The following is an 18167-nucleotide window of genomic DNA, read 5'->3' on the forward strand; positions in this document are numbered from 1 at the left end:
ATGTTATAAGTCACAATTGTGAGAGATGAAGTATTGACTTTAAAAAGAATATTTTCAAGCTCCAAAATGTCAAAAAAAAGTGTTTGTTTTTTATTATTATTATTATTTTATTTATTTTTTTACTTATTTGTTATTTTGGATCTTAATAGACTCCTCATATAGTCCTTATTCTTACTAATTTCATTATAGGGAAAAGAGTGGCCAGGATATTCTTCAATTAGCCACCTTTTGTGTTCTGCAGAAAAAAGAAAGTCATACAGGTTTGGAACTTTGGAGGAAAAGTACATAATATAAAAATGTTTCATTTTTGGGTGAACTTTAAATTGTTATGTATTGTTTTCTGCACTGACAGGTAATACTTTTGTTATTGTTATTTTGACATTGACATTTTTGCCGCAAGCTGACAGATGACATCGAGTTTTTTCAGCATTGATTGTCCTGTGCTGACTGTTTGGCTTATGTTGCAATGCAAATGTAGTATATAAACATGCTTTGAGCTTTGGCATGATCTTGACAGCACCGGGTAGCACCAGGCTATTGTGACATTACCCTCAGGATTCCTCCAGGTATGGGATGTGGCATTACACAGACTATGTTTTACATCTTTTGCAGAAAGTTTTTAAGAGATGACACTAACATGAAGGGTAATAAATAATTTGTTTTTACAGTTCCTTGTATTGAATTTAAATTAGGAAGAATGAAAGATAAAGAATAATAACCATAGAGACATGCATAGTGATGAGTGCTTCCTCATAAATTTTTGCAGACACTTATAACCAAAGCAACTTACACTGTTTTCAAGGTAAACATTTTATCAGTATGTTCCTGGGAATCATGACCTTGGCGTTGTTAGTGCCTCTACCAGTTGAGCTAGGAAATTAAATCCTTCCTATATTGCATTCATATGCTAAAACAATTTTAGGTGCAGGCTTTTCACACAGGACAAGTTCTTGTCTTGTCTTTCTTTGAGCTATTTTTAATTGATGGTCTGTATAAAGTTGTACAGGCATCTTTGTTTTTAAGACACAGCGTCAAGTTAAAATTACTTGTTCTGTTGGCATGCAGTGCTGCTGGTCAATATCAGTCAAGGATGGATAATGAACCGGGCCAATGGGTCCAGTGTCCCAGGGCCACTGACTACCTGGGGCCTCGGGGGACCTCAGGCTGAGAGACTTGTGGTGCCGTGACACTCCGAAACAAGGCACTGCAAATATATACAAAAGATACACTAAATATAAATAGAAAAACAGTGCTTGAATGTGTGCCTACCATGTCATCTCTACCTGGGCCCCTATTTTATATATATCATACTCCCTGATAGCACACCTACATCACCCAAATGTCTGTTTGATGTGTGCACCTATATCTGGAATTATTTTTTATTTTTGTTGCATTGTTTGCTCATCTGCAATAAGTCTACAAGATGTTTATCAATAATTATGTCTCGGTCAATAAGACATTCAGCAGATGTCTTTTAGATGTTTATGATTTAGAATGTTTGTAAATCTGATCTTTTTAAGATATTTAGCAGGTCTTAATTAGATTGTGATGCTTTCAAGATGAAAAGATCTAAAACTTAAAATCTTGGAGATGTACGTGTGCTTTCTGGGCTGTAATAAAATCATATTTGACAAACAATTGTGCATTTTAGCATATTTGCACTTGGCTTCCTTATATGCATGAGTGTGTGCATGTGTTTTGGTCATGTATGATGACCCTGCTTTGTGACTTTTTTTTTTTTATTATTATTTTAAATAAATGTCCCCTGCCTGAAAAGCCCCCCTTAACTGTTCTCCATTAAAAAGAAGAGTACTGGCCCTTTGCTAAAGTTTAAGTGCCATTTGTTAGTTATCAGCTCAATTATACAGGGTAACATATCTAGTAGGGTTGTGCAGTGAAGCCGTTATCTGTATTTGTTTCTGTATCTGTTCATGACAAAATTATCTTGTAAAGGTTCCAACAATAAGGAAGGAAGCAGGAAGCGGTGTGGCAGTAATGGCTTTTCAGCTTCACAAAAACATCACTTGTCTGTCTCTCTGGCATTCACGGCAGCCTTTTCAAGCCCATCTCCATTATCACTGTAATGAGACACAGGTGTTACATATCAATAATCACCAGGTGATGGCCCTTACCACTTCCTCTCTCCCCAATGACAGACACATGACCACGTCCCGCTCCACATTCCCCCACCGCCCGACTCAGGCCTGGGCCTGCAAACCCGAATGCCAAGCCAATAAAAGCGGGCCATTAAACAGTGCAGTGACCCGCCATAGGATTATGGTGAGCCGCTTGGAAAAGTGAGTCCCAAGGAGCCGTCGGGAAAAATAACTGGCTTGTATTTTCGCGGGTCTAAGTATCTCACTTGGTCAAAGGCGTGCCTAAGGGTTTCGTCACATGACTTCTCTAGAGGGAAGTACCCCTCCGGGAATTCCCTAAGGGCAGGAATGCCGGAGGATTCCCCTCCTGCATCATTCTGATACTGAGCAGACGTGGACGGCCCCGGCTCCGCCTCCCCAGCCATTGCGTCACACATCACACACCGTGTTCTTGCTTTGCAGGACCCATCCACACACAACGCTTTTAATAATCTTTTAAACCCCGGCCAATTGGTCCAGAGAATCAGTGGATGGGTGAGGCGGGAACTAACCGCAGCCTCCACTCTATGCTTTACTCCCCGAAACTGAATAAAGGTAGTCACTACCGGATATTCGTGAACATCCCCATGCACACACCTCACCATCACCTTGTGGTTTGTACCCAAAGTCCCGTCATGAACCAAGCCGTGGTAGATCGAGGTTTAACTGCAACCCGAATCCACCAGGGCTTGGTATGTACGCCCCTTATCCCTTACCGGTATGCGGTAGAGAATGCAGCTCGATCGGGGGCGGTCAGTGGCGTGTCGGGAACCCGGATCCACGTCCCCACCTCCATTAATGGACACCGGTCTTGGACGTGTCCCGATTCCCCGCAACTCCAACAAACCGTCCCAGGCTCCCCGGCTGCACCCGTGGCAGCGTAGACTTCATCCTGGGAAGGACAATGGAGAGGGGTAGGGGAGGGCGCCTGCGCATAGTGCAGCCTGCAGAAGCGGGGCATCGGTCTGGGTGGAAACACCCCCCATTTCCGGGGAGCGGGTACAGGGCGAGAGCGAGGAGAGGGAGAGACAAGAGGGGGAGGATTAGCAGGAGAGGGAGGGAGAGAGAGAGAGAGAGAGAGAGAGAGAGAGAGAGAGAGAGAAAGTGATTTGGACTGCTCGCTGACTTCAGTGTAGGCCGCCATGTGGGCTTCGGCTAGCTGGACGGCATCATCCACTGATGTGGGGCGATGGCACTGGACACATTCCGCAGTTTTTCTTGGCAGACGAATAGTCAGCTGCTCCAGCACAATCAGCTCAATATCCTCCACAGTGCACCCTTCCCCAGCTAGCACCCATTTTCGGCAGGCATCACGGAGCTGTTGGGCAGACGCAAACAGGCGGCCGACTTCGCTCAGCGTGAGGGAGTGGAACCACTGGCGGTGCTGTTCGGGGGTGCGGCCCACCCGTTGCAGGACAGCGGTCTTCAGCTTCACATAGTCCAGGCGGTCCTCATCTGGTAGTTGTTGTGGCACGAGCTGGGCCCATTCGGCTTGAGGCTAGCTGGAGGTGGTGGCTGACTGTTCAAAGAGGCCCACAAATGCCTCCGGATCGTCCTGGGGGCCCATCTTGGTGAGGAGAAGGTGTGGCTTCATCGCTGCCTCCGAGGTCACGGCGGAGGATCCGCCTGGAGCTAGCTAGCTCTGTAGGGCCTGCCGATCCTTGGCCTGGGCTTGGAGGAGCTCCTGGAAGCCTCGCTCCTAGGTGAGTAGGGCTTGGTGGTGGGTCTCCTGGATGCAAACCAGGGCACAGATGACTTCACCCAGCGGTGAGGTGTCCATGGCGGCCAGTCTTCTTCGCAGTCTCCCAGGCTTCGGCACCAGTGTAAAGGTTCCAACAATAAGGAAGGAAGCGGGGTGGCAGTCCAGGTAAGTCAACCTTTAATGGCTTTTCAGTTTCACAAACACGGCTCTATCTTTTCAGCTTCACAAAAACTGCAGGTAGGCAGGGCAGGAAGGGCAGGCAGGCAAGGCAGGCAGGGCGGGCAGGCAGGCAGGCAGGCAGGCAGGCAGCCAGGCAGGGCGGGCAGGCAGGCAGGCACTGGTCTGTCTCTCTCTGCCTCTCTGGCGTTCCCAGTGGCCTTTTCAACCCCATCTCCGTCGTCACTGTAATGACACACAGGTGTTACATATCAATAATCACCAGGTGATGGCCCTTACCGCTTCCTCTCTCCCCATGACCACATACCGCTCCACATATCTGTATTTGTCTCAGACACAGCAGAATGGGTGTGGGTGGGGCTTAAACAAGAAGTGCATCAAAACTAAATGAAATGCCCATTTTTAAGTGTTACTCTTACATTTATAGTTTCTATTAATAAAATAAGCCTTAAAATAGCCTAATAATAATAATAATTATACAATTATTATTTAAAAAAATATAAATAATTGTATTCTTTTTTTTTTTCTTACAAGATTAAGCTGAATTTGTAGGCAACATTAACTGTGGATTATGTTGTGGTTTCTCCTGGTATTTCAGATATAAATATCAGCATGAAACAGAATTTTTGTTTGTCTGTTCATGAATAACAACAATATTCTAAAGGCAGGAGGTGTCAAGCAAAATGTGAAATGTCAATCACACATTTTTCAGTGAATAATAAATACAAATTCAAACATTAAAAAGAAATTAAAATCAAATCAATATAGCCTATAAACAGGTGAATGTCCCGTAAGTGTAACAATATGCAGAAATGAGATGAGATGAGAGACAAGGGATAAACGCAGGCTTTGTTTAATGAAGATGATGAGGAAGGTAATACTATAAACATTGATGAGTACAATGAACTAAATATGCACATTTAACATTACATCTAAACATACACACATAAGGAACAACGATCAAACCTAAGTACAACGGAACATATGAACTGACAATAAGTGACTGAAACTAGAGGGTATGTATACAAACAGATGACTGATGAGGGAACTGGCTTGTCACAATTATGATGATTATTGTCAAACTGTCATCCTTAAGCTGTATGTGTGCTAAATATTTATTTTCTCCTTTATTCATATTTAAATTGGAATCGTATTAAAATAGGGATACATGATGGACCTGCAGAGCTGAAATATTCTTCTAAAAATCTTAGTTTGTGTTTAGCAGAAGAAAGAAAGTCATACACATCTGGGATGGCATGAAGATGAGTAAATTATGAGATAATATTCATTTTTAGGTGATCTATTCATTTAAGGCTTTAAAAACGGAAATATTGCAGGTGTAGAATGACATAAAAATAATATTTTAAATATTACAATCCTCCCAAATACTTAAAAATATGTATCTCTTTTTGGACAACTTAAGTCTTGGTCAACTTTATATTTACACTGTTGTTTTTGGAACCCAGCCAACCTGAATATTATATTATATTATATTATATTGTAGTAAAATATTTCTGTCCTAAATTCTTCATTTTCAAATGTTATTTTAAGGATCACGGGCCTTATTTCTCATGATGAAAAACCTTTGAGATTCTGTTTAAATGTTTCTTCATTCTGATCTCCACAGAAATAGAGTAAGCGGGCATCGCTTCGGGGTCACTGCATGTCATTAACACTGCGTGTACGAACCCACACTGACAGAGAAACATTTTTATTACAGGAACATTCACAGGACCATAATCCGTCCCTGGTGTCAGTTTAAAAAAATGGATCAATCAGTTTTATCTGAGGGTAGGAAAAGCATATTTACATATGCACAAGTTTATAAAGCAGGATTGCGAACTTTTCGCCACGCAAATAATGGATGCTTGAGAATTTTGCAGCTTCAACACAGGATGTTTTTGCTATATGACTGGGATGGCGGTGTTTTGGGAACAATAGGCGTACCATACGGTACATTTGGAACAAAATACGGGACAGTTGGCAATCCTAGTATAGAGTGTTTGTAAAAGTAAAAAGGTTTAACAGTAAAAGTTTCAGACTGCATTGTGTTCCATGTACAGAAGATATTTTTGATGCTAAAACATGTCCTGTGTGAATGGCCCCACACTGTAACGTTTTATCATTGAATTGGACTTAAATTCAATAACATGCAATTATTTTGTTTCATTTAATATCATAGCTATTGAAAAGCACAAAAAAAAAAAAAAAAAAAGCAGTCATGTGGGTTTTCAGCTATTTGATTCTTTGGTCCCTGCAGTCCCACTTTAATTTCTGAGATTTCTTGAAGCAAACAAACAGCTCTTGCCTGATATTCCACCATGTATGCTCATGTACACACCACATTCTCAAATGTTCCTTTGCGGTGTGATGTTGGCAGTAGGCAGTTGGTGAAGGCATCCAGTTATGTAATCCGGGGTGATTACATTCCATTTTCCCAGCTATTTTCTCTACAGTGGTTTTGTCGTATGTAATGGCATCATTTCACCGTGAAGGTCAGAGGCTGGATTTTCAACCTGTGATAAAGGGTACCAGAGATAATGAAGCTGACATGTAGGCCTGGCTGGGTGACACTGCCATACTGCCTTTATGCTGTAAATATTATATTATAAATGTAATTTCAGGGGTTCACTTGCCATTATTTCTGCAATGACAGGAAATGTACGCTAAACAGAGTTGTCATTTACCATGAGATGAACTGCTCTGATGTCAGTAAAGTTGTTGAGGTGAAGGTCTTGTTTCAGGAAATGTAGTCACATCACCTCCTACGTCTTATAAATGAATGTACATTCATAGCTATATCTGGAATGGATTTCAAGCATACTGTTACTGTGCATTGCGCTGAAGTGTTGAGTAAGTTACTCAAAGTAATCCATGTTTTTGTTACTTATATAAAATTGTAATCAGATTACTTTACTTTTCAATTAAGTAATCAGTAATCACATTCCTAATTTCCTCCTTGTTCATTGTCGCACAACCTTCAGCCGTCACAGCCATACATTTTTTTAAACAATATCATTTTAGAAATATGTGTAACCCAAGTAATGTACTTCCAAGTAATTACAAGACTTAAAATGTAATGTGGTACACTACTTTAGACTAAAAAGTAATTAGTTTACAGCAAAATTTTCTACATTTTCAGTAAAAAGTCGATTTACTCCAAAGTCTTTCTAGCAAGTCAGTCCACTGGCAGCCATCTTTGAAACACTCCCAGGAAGCTATTTCCAGTCATGAAAGTGTAGCTCCTATCTACTTAAATAGGGAAAGACTGAAATCTCCAAAACGGTTGGTCAAGATTACGATCAAAGAACATATTTCAAATCGGCAGTAAACTCTAACAACACTGGAATCAAAAATTGTGCTGCTTTACCTCAGATTACCATAAAAACCGCAATTTTCCAGGCTTGTATAGGTAATGCACATGCGCGTTCTCGAGTTGATTGACAGGCAATGTCTGTATCTAAAAGTTGATTGGCTCTTTTACCTGTAAGACAGGACTTCCATTCTACATCCTTTGACCATTGGGCATTCCCGTTTCTCCCATTCATTTTAATAGAAGTGGCCCATCTCTGGTAAATATTCTCTGTGTACACCCAACACTGTTTCACAGTACTATATGCTGCTATTTATGGCACTTTGCTTTGAAAAAACACACATTAGGGTGATTCTCTTTGCTCTCTGATTCATATATCCTAGTTGTCCCACCATAGCACATTCATAAGCCCCTAATACTTTGACTGGGCACACACATTAAGTGCATGAATTAAGTAGTCCTGTCGCAGCTATTTGTGGTCTCTAAAATCCTTCTTTGCTTCTTGAAGGGGGGAGGACGACTGATTTATAGTACAATAAAACCAGGACCTGTTTTGCTCAATTAGCTCTATTTATCTGAGTAATGGCATTTTACTGGGCCTGCCCTTCCCACTCTGTAGAGGTAGTGAGGTATACACATGGCGTCGAAGCATGACTTCATTTCATTCAATTTCCCCTGTGAATCAACAATGAGTAAAAAATTGGATCTATATGGCTATATAAGCTATATATTATCCCTATTATTTTTGATTGTAATGTAATGAAATAATATGCCAGACTTGTTGCCAAGCCATTTGTCAAATGTACATGTGGGTGTCAACTGACAATGTTATCTGTATGCAGTGCACCATAGCAAAAAATGTATTGGTTGGATTAATGAATGTATGCAACAACAAATATGAAAGCTCTATAATACACATTTCAGTGAGTTATTTGTTTTCCATCATTATGGGCAATGTAATGGGTTGTCTATCATATCAATCAGTAATCCATGTGACTCGTGCATCATATTCAGAGTCTTCTGATGGTATACAATAGATTTTGGTAAGAAACAACCCAAAAGTATTTTTCAGTGAAAATCTTGACATTCGGTGCCTTTCATGAGTGCTATGAAAGAAGCTCATTCACATTGGCATGCGTTTACAGGAGAAACAACAACAAAAAAGATAAATCCATTATGCCAGCTGACACGTACTTCTGTGCTTCAGTAAATAACACTCAATCTCCTGTGTTTTTGGCATATTGACTTTTATCATAAATAATAATAGCTGCAAAGGCCTATCAACAGTGTTGGGGAAGCTACTTTGAAACTGTAGTTTGACAAGCTACAATCTACTCTTTTAAGTAGTTAAGCTACAGTCAAGCTACTCTTTTGAAGAAGTAGTTAACTACACTACAAGTTACTATCAAAAAGTAGCTAGCTACATTGAAGCTACTTAATGAGGCAATATTTTTTTTATGTTACTATCAAACCAATAATATTAATAACAAAATTTACACTAATGACATTTATTAATTAACGTATTAAATACATTTAATGTGTTTAAATATATTACATGTCTTTAATACATTTAATGAATAGTAACATTAATACAGTTAATAATGGCCATAAAATAAAATACAACAGTATAAAATAAAAACAAAAAAGATCAGACGTCATTAAAAAAATCATTTTTATGCTATACTTCACACTTTTCAGTTCTGCTGTGGCCAGGTGTAGACTACTTCCCTAAAGATCAAATTTTTTATGACAAACTCTCCTTGGGCTGGCAAATATTTAGTGTGGATAATATGTGAATATAGACTCGGCTTGTTTCTCCCCTCAACTGGGTTCATGCTCATTGTATTTTCTGACTTTTTTTTGCCATTGACATGCAAGTGCCAGCTTTACAGGTCAATACAGAGGTTGCTCTACAAATATTTGTTCGCTTTGTTCAGGTCCAAAAAAAGTGGACAGATGGTCATCCTAGATTGTTGCATAATAATACATGCCATAAATTATTTCCATTACCAATCATTTTATTTATTTTACATGAAAATAATTGTTAATTAAATGCTAAGAAATTGAGAAATCAAATAGTTCTGCATGATAGTAATTATTATAATAATATATACTGTATATTTATAAATATTCTAATAATAATTCACTCGCCGCTCCCAATAACGCAGATGATGAGAAGCGAAATAAACATATTTAGAACAGAAACTAAATCCCTCAAAAGGCAATAATAACTTTTTTAATAATTTTATTTACAATAGTAAAGGTAAATATGCTGTTGTGTGATCTATTAAGAACAAAGTGTCTGAAACATTCTTTGTCACATAGAAGAATAAAATGGTGTTCTTTTATCATTTTCAGATTTACCTGCCTGAAATAGAGGGGGTTTAGATTTAGGCACTAATTCGGATGAATTCGAAACGCTGCAGACAGTCGGTCGGAACTGTGTGTGATGACACTTATTTGAAGAGAATCACCAGGCAGTTTCCAAGTTCTTTCAATGAGTTTACTGAATATCACTTTGTTGGGCATACATGTGTGGTTCTGAAACAAATTAACACATTAATAAACTTAGTAACACATTCTTATTCACAACGTAAATACCCAATTGAATATATAACAATACCTTTTATGTCTACATTGACTACCAGAACAAAGGTATTAATAAAGTAGGTAAATGATACTGTTGGGTGTTATTCTTCATATGCCCACAGGGTGGCGCCACTAAAACGTGAATAGCGTCTATTTTAACACCAGTAGACGTGAACGTTAAGCAACTAACTGACCATTGCGAAATTACACAATCTTCAACACAACACCTTGGATTGCATGTAATCAATAGTGTGCAATACAGATTCAAAGGTACATCGAAGTACAGTCTTCAGACACTCATAAACATTCCAGATTGAATATTAATGAAGGTGTAATGTCGCTAGTTTAATACTATGATGCTGCAGATCAAACAACTGATCTTAATTAAGAACAGAATGTCCACTTGCACTTACTTTACATGCACGTACACCATATCCCAAGGGTAAACTCAAAAGTACTGCTAAAAGAACAGTTATTAAACTAACTAAACTAGAAGTTAGCGAATTGTTCACTCTCACTTGTTACGTTGCATCTGCTCAACGCTCACGTTCTATTTTCACTTCAGGCAAGTGAGGCTGCAGTAACATCAAAGCAGTCTGATTGGTCAGAATTATCCATCGCACATCTGAGAACACCTGGGCCTTTTGAACACTGCCCCTGTGTGTCTTATAAAGTTAAACAAACTGTGGTTGCTCGCTTTACATAACCATCAGACAATCTCTTATCCAAGTGAGCTGTAATAAGCTCTCAGTAGATGGCGGTAATCCACTATTTATGTGAGTGATCTGCCATTACAAAAGAAGAAGACAACGCTGCCTGATTCTGATCAGCAAACAGAAATATGCTGCCAGATCGTCGGACGTTTTGTCGGTAAAAGTTTGGCTTCTAGGCAATAAGGAAGGCTATTAGTTATAATCTGACCAACATGATGTAGCGTTTGGTCACACTACACCGCTATTTGCTGGAAAAAGTAGTTCGCTACTGGAAAAGCTACTCTGTTTTAAAAGCAGCTTAGCTACTGTCAAGCTACTGAAAAATGTAGTTAAGTTAGTAGCATCACTACATGTAGTTAGCTACTCCCCAACACTGCCTATCAGACATTAATATGAAGCTTTCAGTTTTATTTACGGCATAGCATTTTAAAGCAAAGAGAATATGCATTGCTTCAGCATGAAATGCGCAATTCAGGCAAAACCCTATGATTTTCTAATGTGGAACGCGGAAGGATACATTGTAATTAATATTTCAATCCGTCTTTTCAATACATTAACAGCTGATAATGACTTAAAAGCTAAAAAAAGCACCCAAAAGTATCTTAAAATTAGTCCATGTTATTGTGCATCCCATTCCAAGTCTTTTGAGGATATACAATAGGTTTTGGTAAGAAACAACCCCAAAATTAAGTTATTTTTCAGTGACAATCTTGACATCCTTAGGCATTCATAAGCAATGGCATGTGTTTTCACAAGAAAACTTTGTTTTAGCACAAATAAATAAATAATAATAATTCATTATGCCACCTAGACAGACCTTTATGCTTCTTTAAACAACACTCAATTTCCTATGTTTTTTTTTTCTTCGTTTTTTTAACATACTGACTTTTATCATTAATTATAATAGCTGCAAAGCCCTATCAAACATTAATGTGAAGCTTTCAGTTTTTAAAAAGCACCCAAATCTATAATAAAAGTAGTCCATGTGACATGTCCATCACATTCCAAGTCTTCTGAGAGTATACAATAGGTTTTAGTAAGAAACAACACCAAATTTAAGCCATTTTTCAGTGACAATCTTGACATCCTTTGGCGTTCATGAGCACTATGAGAGAAGCTATTTTTCAATGGCACTTGTTTTCACATGAGGACTTTGTTTTTAGCATAAAAAAAAAAAAAAATCCATGATGTCAGCTAGACAAACTTTTGTGCATTAATAAATAACACTCAGTTTCCTGTGTTTTTGACCATGTTGACTTTTACCATTTATTATAATAGCTGCAAAGCCCAGTCAAACATTAATATGCAGTTTTCAGTTTTATTTACGGTTTTGAATTTAAAGCAAATAGAAAGCTTCAGCAAGAATAATCAGTACATTCTATCTGAGCACTGCTACGGCCCCCATCTTCACTTGCAGTCTGTCTCTAGCTGATAACGTGCGAGAAACTGAAATTAATTGAATACACATATGTCTCAGCATCTCTAGGTCAGTGCTGCTATCCAGAGTCCCTGTTTGCACAGTGTTCCAATTTCATGTGAGAGCATCTGTTGATTGGGCAGACACTGCAGAAACTTCATCTATGTAGTGTAAATCTCAATAAAATGTTGAAGGCATTGCTCTAATGTAAGTTCAATTCCAAATGCTAAAGGACATGATATTAACAGGGAACCAGGCAATTATAACTCTGTTAACATAGTTTGAAAGGTAGCAGTAATGAAATTCATTTCACATACTGTAGGAACTGTGAAAATTTGTCAAGTGTAAAATCTGAAGTTATGAATCATAGCGATATAAAGATCTTCTGCTGTGTTCTGAAAACCATACAAGAAAAAGTTCTTAGCTAAGGGTTTGATAAAGAAAATAAAATGCTGACACCATTTTGGAATTTTGGCAAACAGTTGACTCAGTGCTTGACAGAAGCCCTTTGTAGGAAGATACTGCAAACGTTATGTCATGGGCAGCTATATTTTGGTGTTGAAAAATACAGGGATTTCTGCAACAGCAAATAATTTATATTATTGTAACAGGTAAAGGATGGGCAAGGAGGAGGCAGGAACCGGCTAAACAATCAACATAAAGTTTTAATTCATAAATGAACTTAAAACAACATATAACATAAGGACACAGACACACATGCAACGTGGCTGCTTGTGTCTCTCTCTCTCTTGAACCGGCGTCTCCAGCTGCCCCTTATCTCGCTCTCCCGCTGTTCAGCTGATTCGGCGCCGGCCGTGCTCCATCACGGCCCGGCCATGCCCTCCTCCTCGTCACAATTATATAACATGATGTACTTACCTTTCACAACGGTATATGCAATGATGTGCAAGAAATGGAGAATAAAGCATGACTCATACACATGCACAAAAATACTCAAAGGTGTGTAACTTTCTCCCATGCCAGCTTAATATGCAGAGATAATTAACCGTTTTCACATATCTGGGTTTGGAACACGAAAGTAAACAAAAGCAGGGTAAACTTCTGTAGCAGTGAATGTGAAAACTACATCAAATATTATTTTTGCTTACCTATTTGCTCCAACATCAAAAGAAAAACTCCCATGTTATGTTTCCACAACTTTAGAAAAGTGAATAAAATAGAGGTGGTGGACTGCGGCAGTCAGAAGAGAGAGAGATGGCTAACTAATTCCATGGTAATATAATGAGAAGTATAATGTTATAAATTTACATTAAATAATTAAAACACTGAAAATAGATTTACTCTGCTAAATAAGGCAGAAACATGTCTTTACCATCTGTGAAAAGGGTCCATTATAAACCTACGAGGAAATGTTGATCAAGATTACGATCATAGAACATATTTCAAATCAGCAGTAAAATATGACAACAATGGTATCATAACTTGTGCTTCTTTAGCTCAGATCATGTATAACATTTTTTTTTTTTTAAAAAACCTAAAGTGCATACCAGTCTCTGAGTTAACTGTCAGGCGATGTCTGTATCTAAAATGTGATTGGCTCTTTTACCTGTAAGGTGGGACTTTTCTTCACTGCCATACTGGGTGTTCCAATTTCTGTCATTCATTATAATACAATTGGTCCGTCTCGGGCTAAACAGTCTACAACAGACCAGTTTACGGTGCCAAAAGCAATTTGTGAAGTGAGTTTTAGTTGTAGATTATGCAATGCAGTCAACAAAAATGCATATTTTATTTACCATATGCCCATAATCCCAACCCTAAACCTAACTGTCGGTGGAGTAAAAATGATAGAGGGAAAATGCGTCCTCTGAAACATGCTCATCATTGATTATGTGAATGCGATCGTGTCTCTGAGGCTGACAGAAAAAGGTGAACTCATTTGAATTGAAGCAACAATGTTGGCAGAATGGGGTCGATGTCGAGGTACAGTCGGTAGCAGCATGTCTACTTCCTGTGTGATCATGTTGCTGTGATGCTATCAAAGCTGATAACCAACTAAATTTCACAGACCACATCTCAGAGACAGCATGATCATGTAGATTTACACTTTACAATATCAGGAAGAGAGGAAAGGTCTTATCTGAACATGCCACACAACTTCTTGTTCAGTCACTTTTCATAACTAGACTGGACTACTGTAATGCTCTCATTGCAGGCCTGCCTGCATGCACAGTTACACCCCTGCAAATGATCCAGAATGCAGCAGCATGTCTAGTCTTTAATAAACCAAAGAGAGCGCATGTTACACCAGTCCTTGTCTCTCTTCACTGGCTGCCAGTTGCTGCACATATCATATTCAAGGCTCTGATGCTGGCATACAGAACAGTCACTGGGTCTGCTCCAGCATACCTGAAATCAATTCTGCAGAGCTACATTCCCACCAGAAGCCTGTGGTCTGCTAAGGAACGTCGCCTTGTTGTACCAACACAAAGAGGCTTCGTGGACTTTCGGCTTCATCGTACCACGTTGGTGGAATGACCTTCCCAACTGAAACTGGTGTAAATGCACAAACTGAACAATTAAATATGGCAATGTTTATTAAGCAATTTCTCTGTATGTAGCCTTGAATAGGTCTTTCATTCATGCTGTCAAACCACAAAATTACATACTTGTAACTGGAAATACATTGTGTAGGCTATGTGAAATATGTATCATAGAGTGATGACTAGAGTAAATAATCTTTGTCCTTTGATAATGATTTGGGTTGAATTTAATGGAAAACTATATATATACCGTACTGTGCAAAAGTTTTAGGCACTGGTGAAAAATGTTGCATAGTAAGGATGTCTTCAAAAATAATGCCATAAATATTTTTTATTTATCAATTAATGTCATGCAAAGTCCAGTAAACATAAAAAAGCTAAATCAATATTTGATGTGACCACCTTTGCCTTCAAAACAGCACCAATTCTCCTAGGTACTCCTGGACACAGTCTGTTTTTTTTATTTTTTATTTATTTTTTTTTTGGTTGTTGGCAGATAGAACGTTCCAAGCTTCTTGGAGAATTTGCCACAGTTCTGTTCAGGCTCTCTCAGTTGCTTCTATCTCTTCAGTTAATCCCAGACTAACTCAGTGTCAGTAGGGGTCTGTGGGGGCCATGCTATCTGTTGTAGGGCTTCCTGTTCTTCTATTCTAATCTATTCTATTTACAAAAGTAATGTTTGGGAGTCTAAAATTTATATTTCCTATTGACACACTAAAGCTGAAAATTAAGATAAATGTTTTTGTGAAACATCTTATGTGCCTAAGACTTTTGCACAGTACTGTATATATATATATATATATATATATATATATATATATATATATATATATATATATAAGCAATAATTTAAGCCCTACATCAGCACTGCTGTGATTCAGCCACAGGCACGAGGCCGCAGGTCGAGTGCCGTAGGTAATCACAGCAGTGCTGATTTAGGGCCATATAGCACGATTGCGAGTGTGATATTGCTTATATACAACAGTTCAATGAACAAGTAAATTTTAAAAAATTAGGAAAAACTGAGGTCATAAAAATGCATTTGTGCATGGAACTACTTTCTTACGTGATGGATCAGAATCTGCCGTTGCGGATTCAAACCAAATGATGCGTCCAAGCCCCCGTTAGTAATTCAAAAAATTTCACTTCAGAAATAGTATCACAGCTTGTGCTGTTTCTAACAAGTTATTGGATAAACAAGGATGGATGTGTGTGTGTGTGTGAGAGAGAGAGAGAGAGAGAGAGAGATGTGGAGCGTGTGCGATCACCTGTTGCCACTCCCAAGCAGAGATGCTGTCAGCTTTCTGAAGATCAGCTTTCTCTGTGGTAAAATAGCCATCCAAGCGGGGGTATTCCTCTCTATTTCACGGTAGCCGGTGCGCAAGAGTCGATCACTAAAGAAACCGCAATGTCCTCTGCCATTTTAAAAAGTGTGTATCCAATGTGGGAACTCCGGTAAGAGGTAAGCGCCTTGAGTTCTGTAATCAATCAGTCTGTTGGGTCTATCAGCTGTGATGAGCCGTAATGCTGAAGTTGTTCGTTTAAAGCTGTTTAAAGCTATTTCCTAGCTTTAGTAGTGTAGTACCAATCACGGAGCGCTGTTGTATGTAAATAGTGGCTGACGCGGATTCACTTCACGTCACCAACTGGCTCATATTACACACAAATATGATCTTTTGCCACCACCTGCTGGCTAACATATGTAATGTCAAAAAAGACAAACAGTAGCTCTTAACACATATGCACTGCTCTTACCTACACTTTAGTTTAGAACGGCACGAACACAAACGGAGTGATACACACACAGTGAAGCGTCCGAGTGCTGATGGTGTCAGACCATCAGTGCTCATGGAACGTCTCTCGTCCAATCAGATTCAATGACCGGAACTAACTGTTGTGTGTGTGTATACTGTGTGTACATATATATATATATATGAATGGGAGAAATCATAACACTAAAAAGGGTGTTAAAAAAGCCAATTGCCTTTTTGAAAGAGGACTCACAATGCTCATGTGCCATCTGTGGGAAATCCCGCCTTATAGTTAAAAGAGCCTGTTTGTACTGCATGTGAATTAGTTAAACCAGCATGAAAAATACTGTTTCTTTTCTTGATTTAAAGTAAAAAAGCACAATTTACAATACCATTGTTGTCAGATTTTCTTCCTGATTTGAAATATTTTAATGGAACGTAATCTTGGCCAACAACATTGGAGATTTCAGTCTGTTTCTCCCCATTCAAGTAGAGCTGTACTTATCTGACTGTAAATAGCTGCCCTGAGGTGTTACCGGGTGAACTCACTTGCCATAGACTGGCACAGCAACATTTTGTCAACCAATTTTGTCAGATAGGAGAGGGACTTTCTGATTTGTTGACTAACGGCAGATGGGTGGAATGTTTGGGAAGCATGTTTGAAAGTAATTATTTTTGCTGTTTTGTTTGATGAAGCTAGTGACACAGGCATTACACACTGCAGCTTTAAATTATCAATAAAAGAGCTAAAAAAATACTCCCTCTTTCTTTATCTCCTTCCTTCTCTTTCTTCTTTTCTTTTCTTCACATGAGAGAAAAATTGTGATGAATGAAGGCTTCATCTAAAGTGAATAGCTGACGGTCCCTGAGACTTGGGGACCAATTCATTTGTGGCAAACTTGCAATATGCTGAGATTATTCTTTCAGATGTCCCATAAGCATGTTGGAGGCTTTGAGGAAGGATACGGCTCTCTGCCCACATTGAGATTTCCATTACATTCTTAATGAGCCCCTTTCCATCTGCTTATCTGCCTTGTTTTCCACTATTTCATTCTGAAATTGAAGGAATAGAGAGGATCTATTTATCTATCTGTCTGTCTGTCTGTCTGTCTAAAGTCATAAAAGAAAAACAATGGTGTGTATGTACAGTATAAGTGAAGTTGAAGAAAGCATTACCCATTTTCCCACAAAAGACAGATCAGACATCTTATATAATGCAATGTGTTGAATCCATCTATTGTACTGTATCTTCAGCCTGCCCACTCAGTAAAAATGTTGCATTACTGATATCTCAGTGTTGCTGTGAGATGCCTTATCTGTATATGCTGAATGCATCATAACGTTCTTTCTTTCAGAATGGCTGACCGCTCTCTTCTCGTTCTCATTGTCTCATTTCCAACTGCTCGGCACTTTCTCTAAGGTTATTTCCCTGACAGAGCACATCCGTGTTCTTACAGCCAAATACATAGATTTCCTCTGGGATCAAAGCATATTGAGCACAATATCTGATATGCTTGGTAAAACCATATTCCAAGAATACGGGGGAAATCTATGTTGCATATAGCTCTCAGACAGATGTACAATTTTATAGATCTTAACTTACAATATATCTTTCCACAGACTGTGTCTGCAGTCTCCAATACTTTTTAGTGTGTTAACTCCAGTGTTGTTTGAAGTCTTTGTCATCCTCAGTAAGCTTTTACCTTAATGTTACCTTAATGTTTCCAGCAGATGTATAGCACAAATATAAAAGCTGCATAAAATGTTTTCAGCATATTCATAAAAGCACTATAATATAATGCATGCGTTTTGGCATTAAAAGCATCAAGAAACAAAAAGGCCATGATGTTTTGAGTCATGAAACCC

The sequence above is a fragment of the Myxocyprinus asiaticus genome, chromosome 9 (assembly GCF_019703515.2).
Source record: "Myxocyprinus asiaticus isolate MX2 ecotype Aquarium Trade chromosome 9, UBuf_Myxa_2, whole genome shotgun sequence".
Lineage (NCBI taxonomy): Eukaryota > Metazoa > Chordata > Actinopteri > Cypriniformes > Catostomidae > Myxocyprinus > Myxocyprinus asiaticus.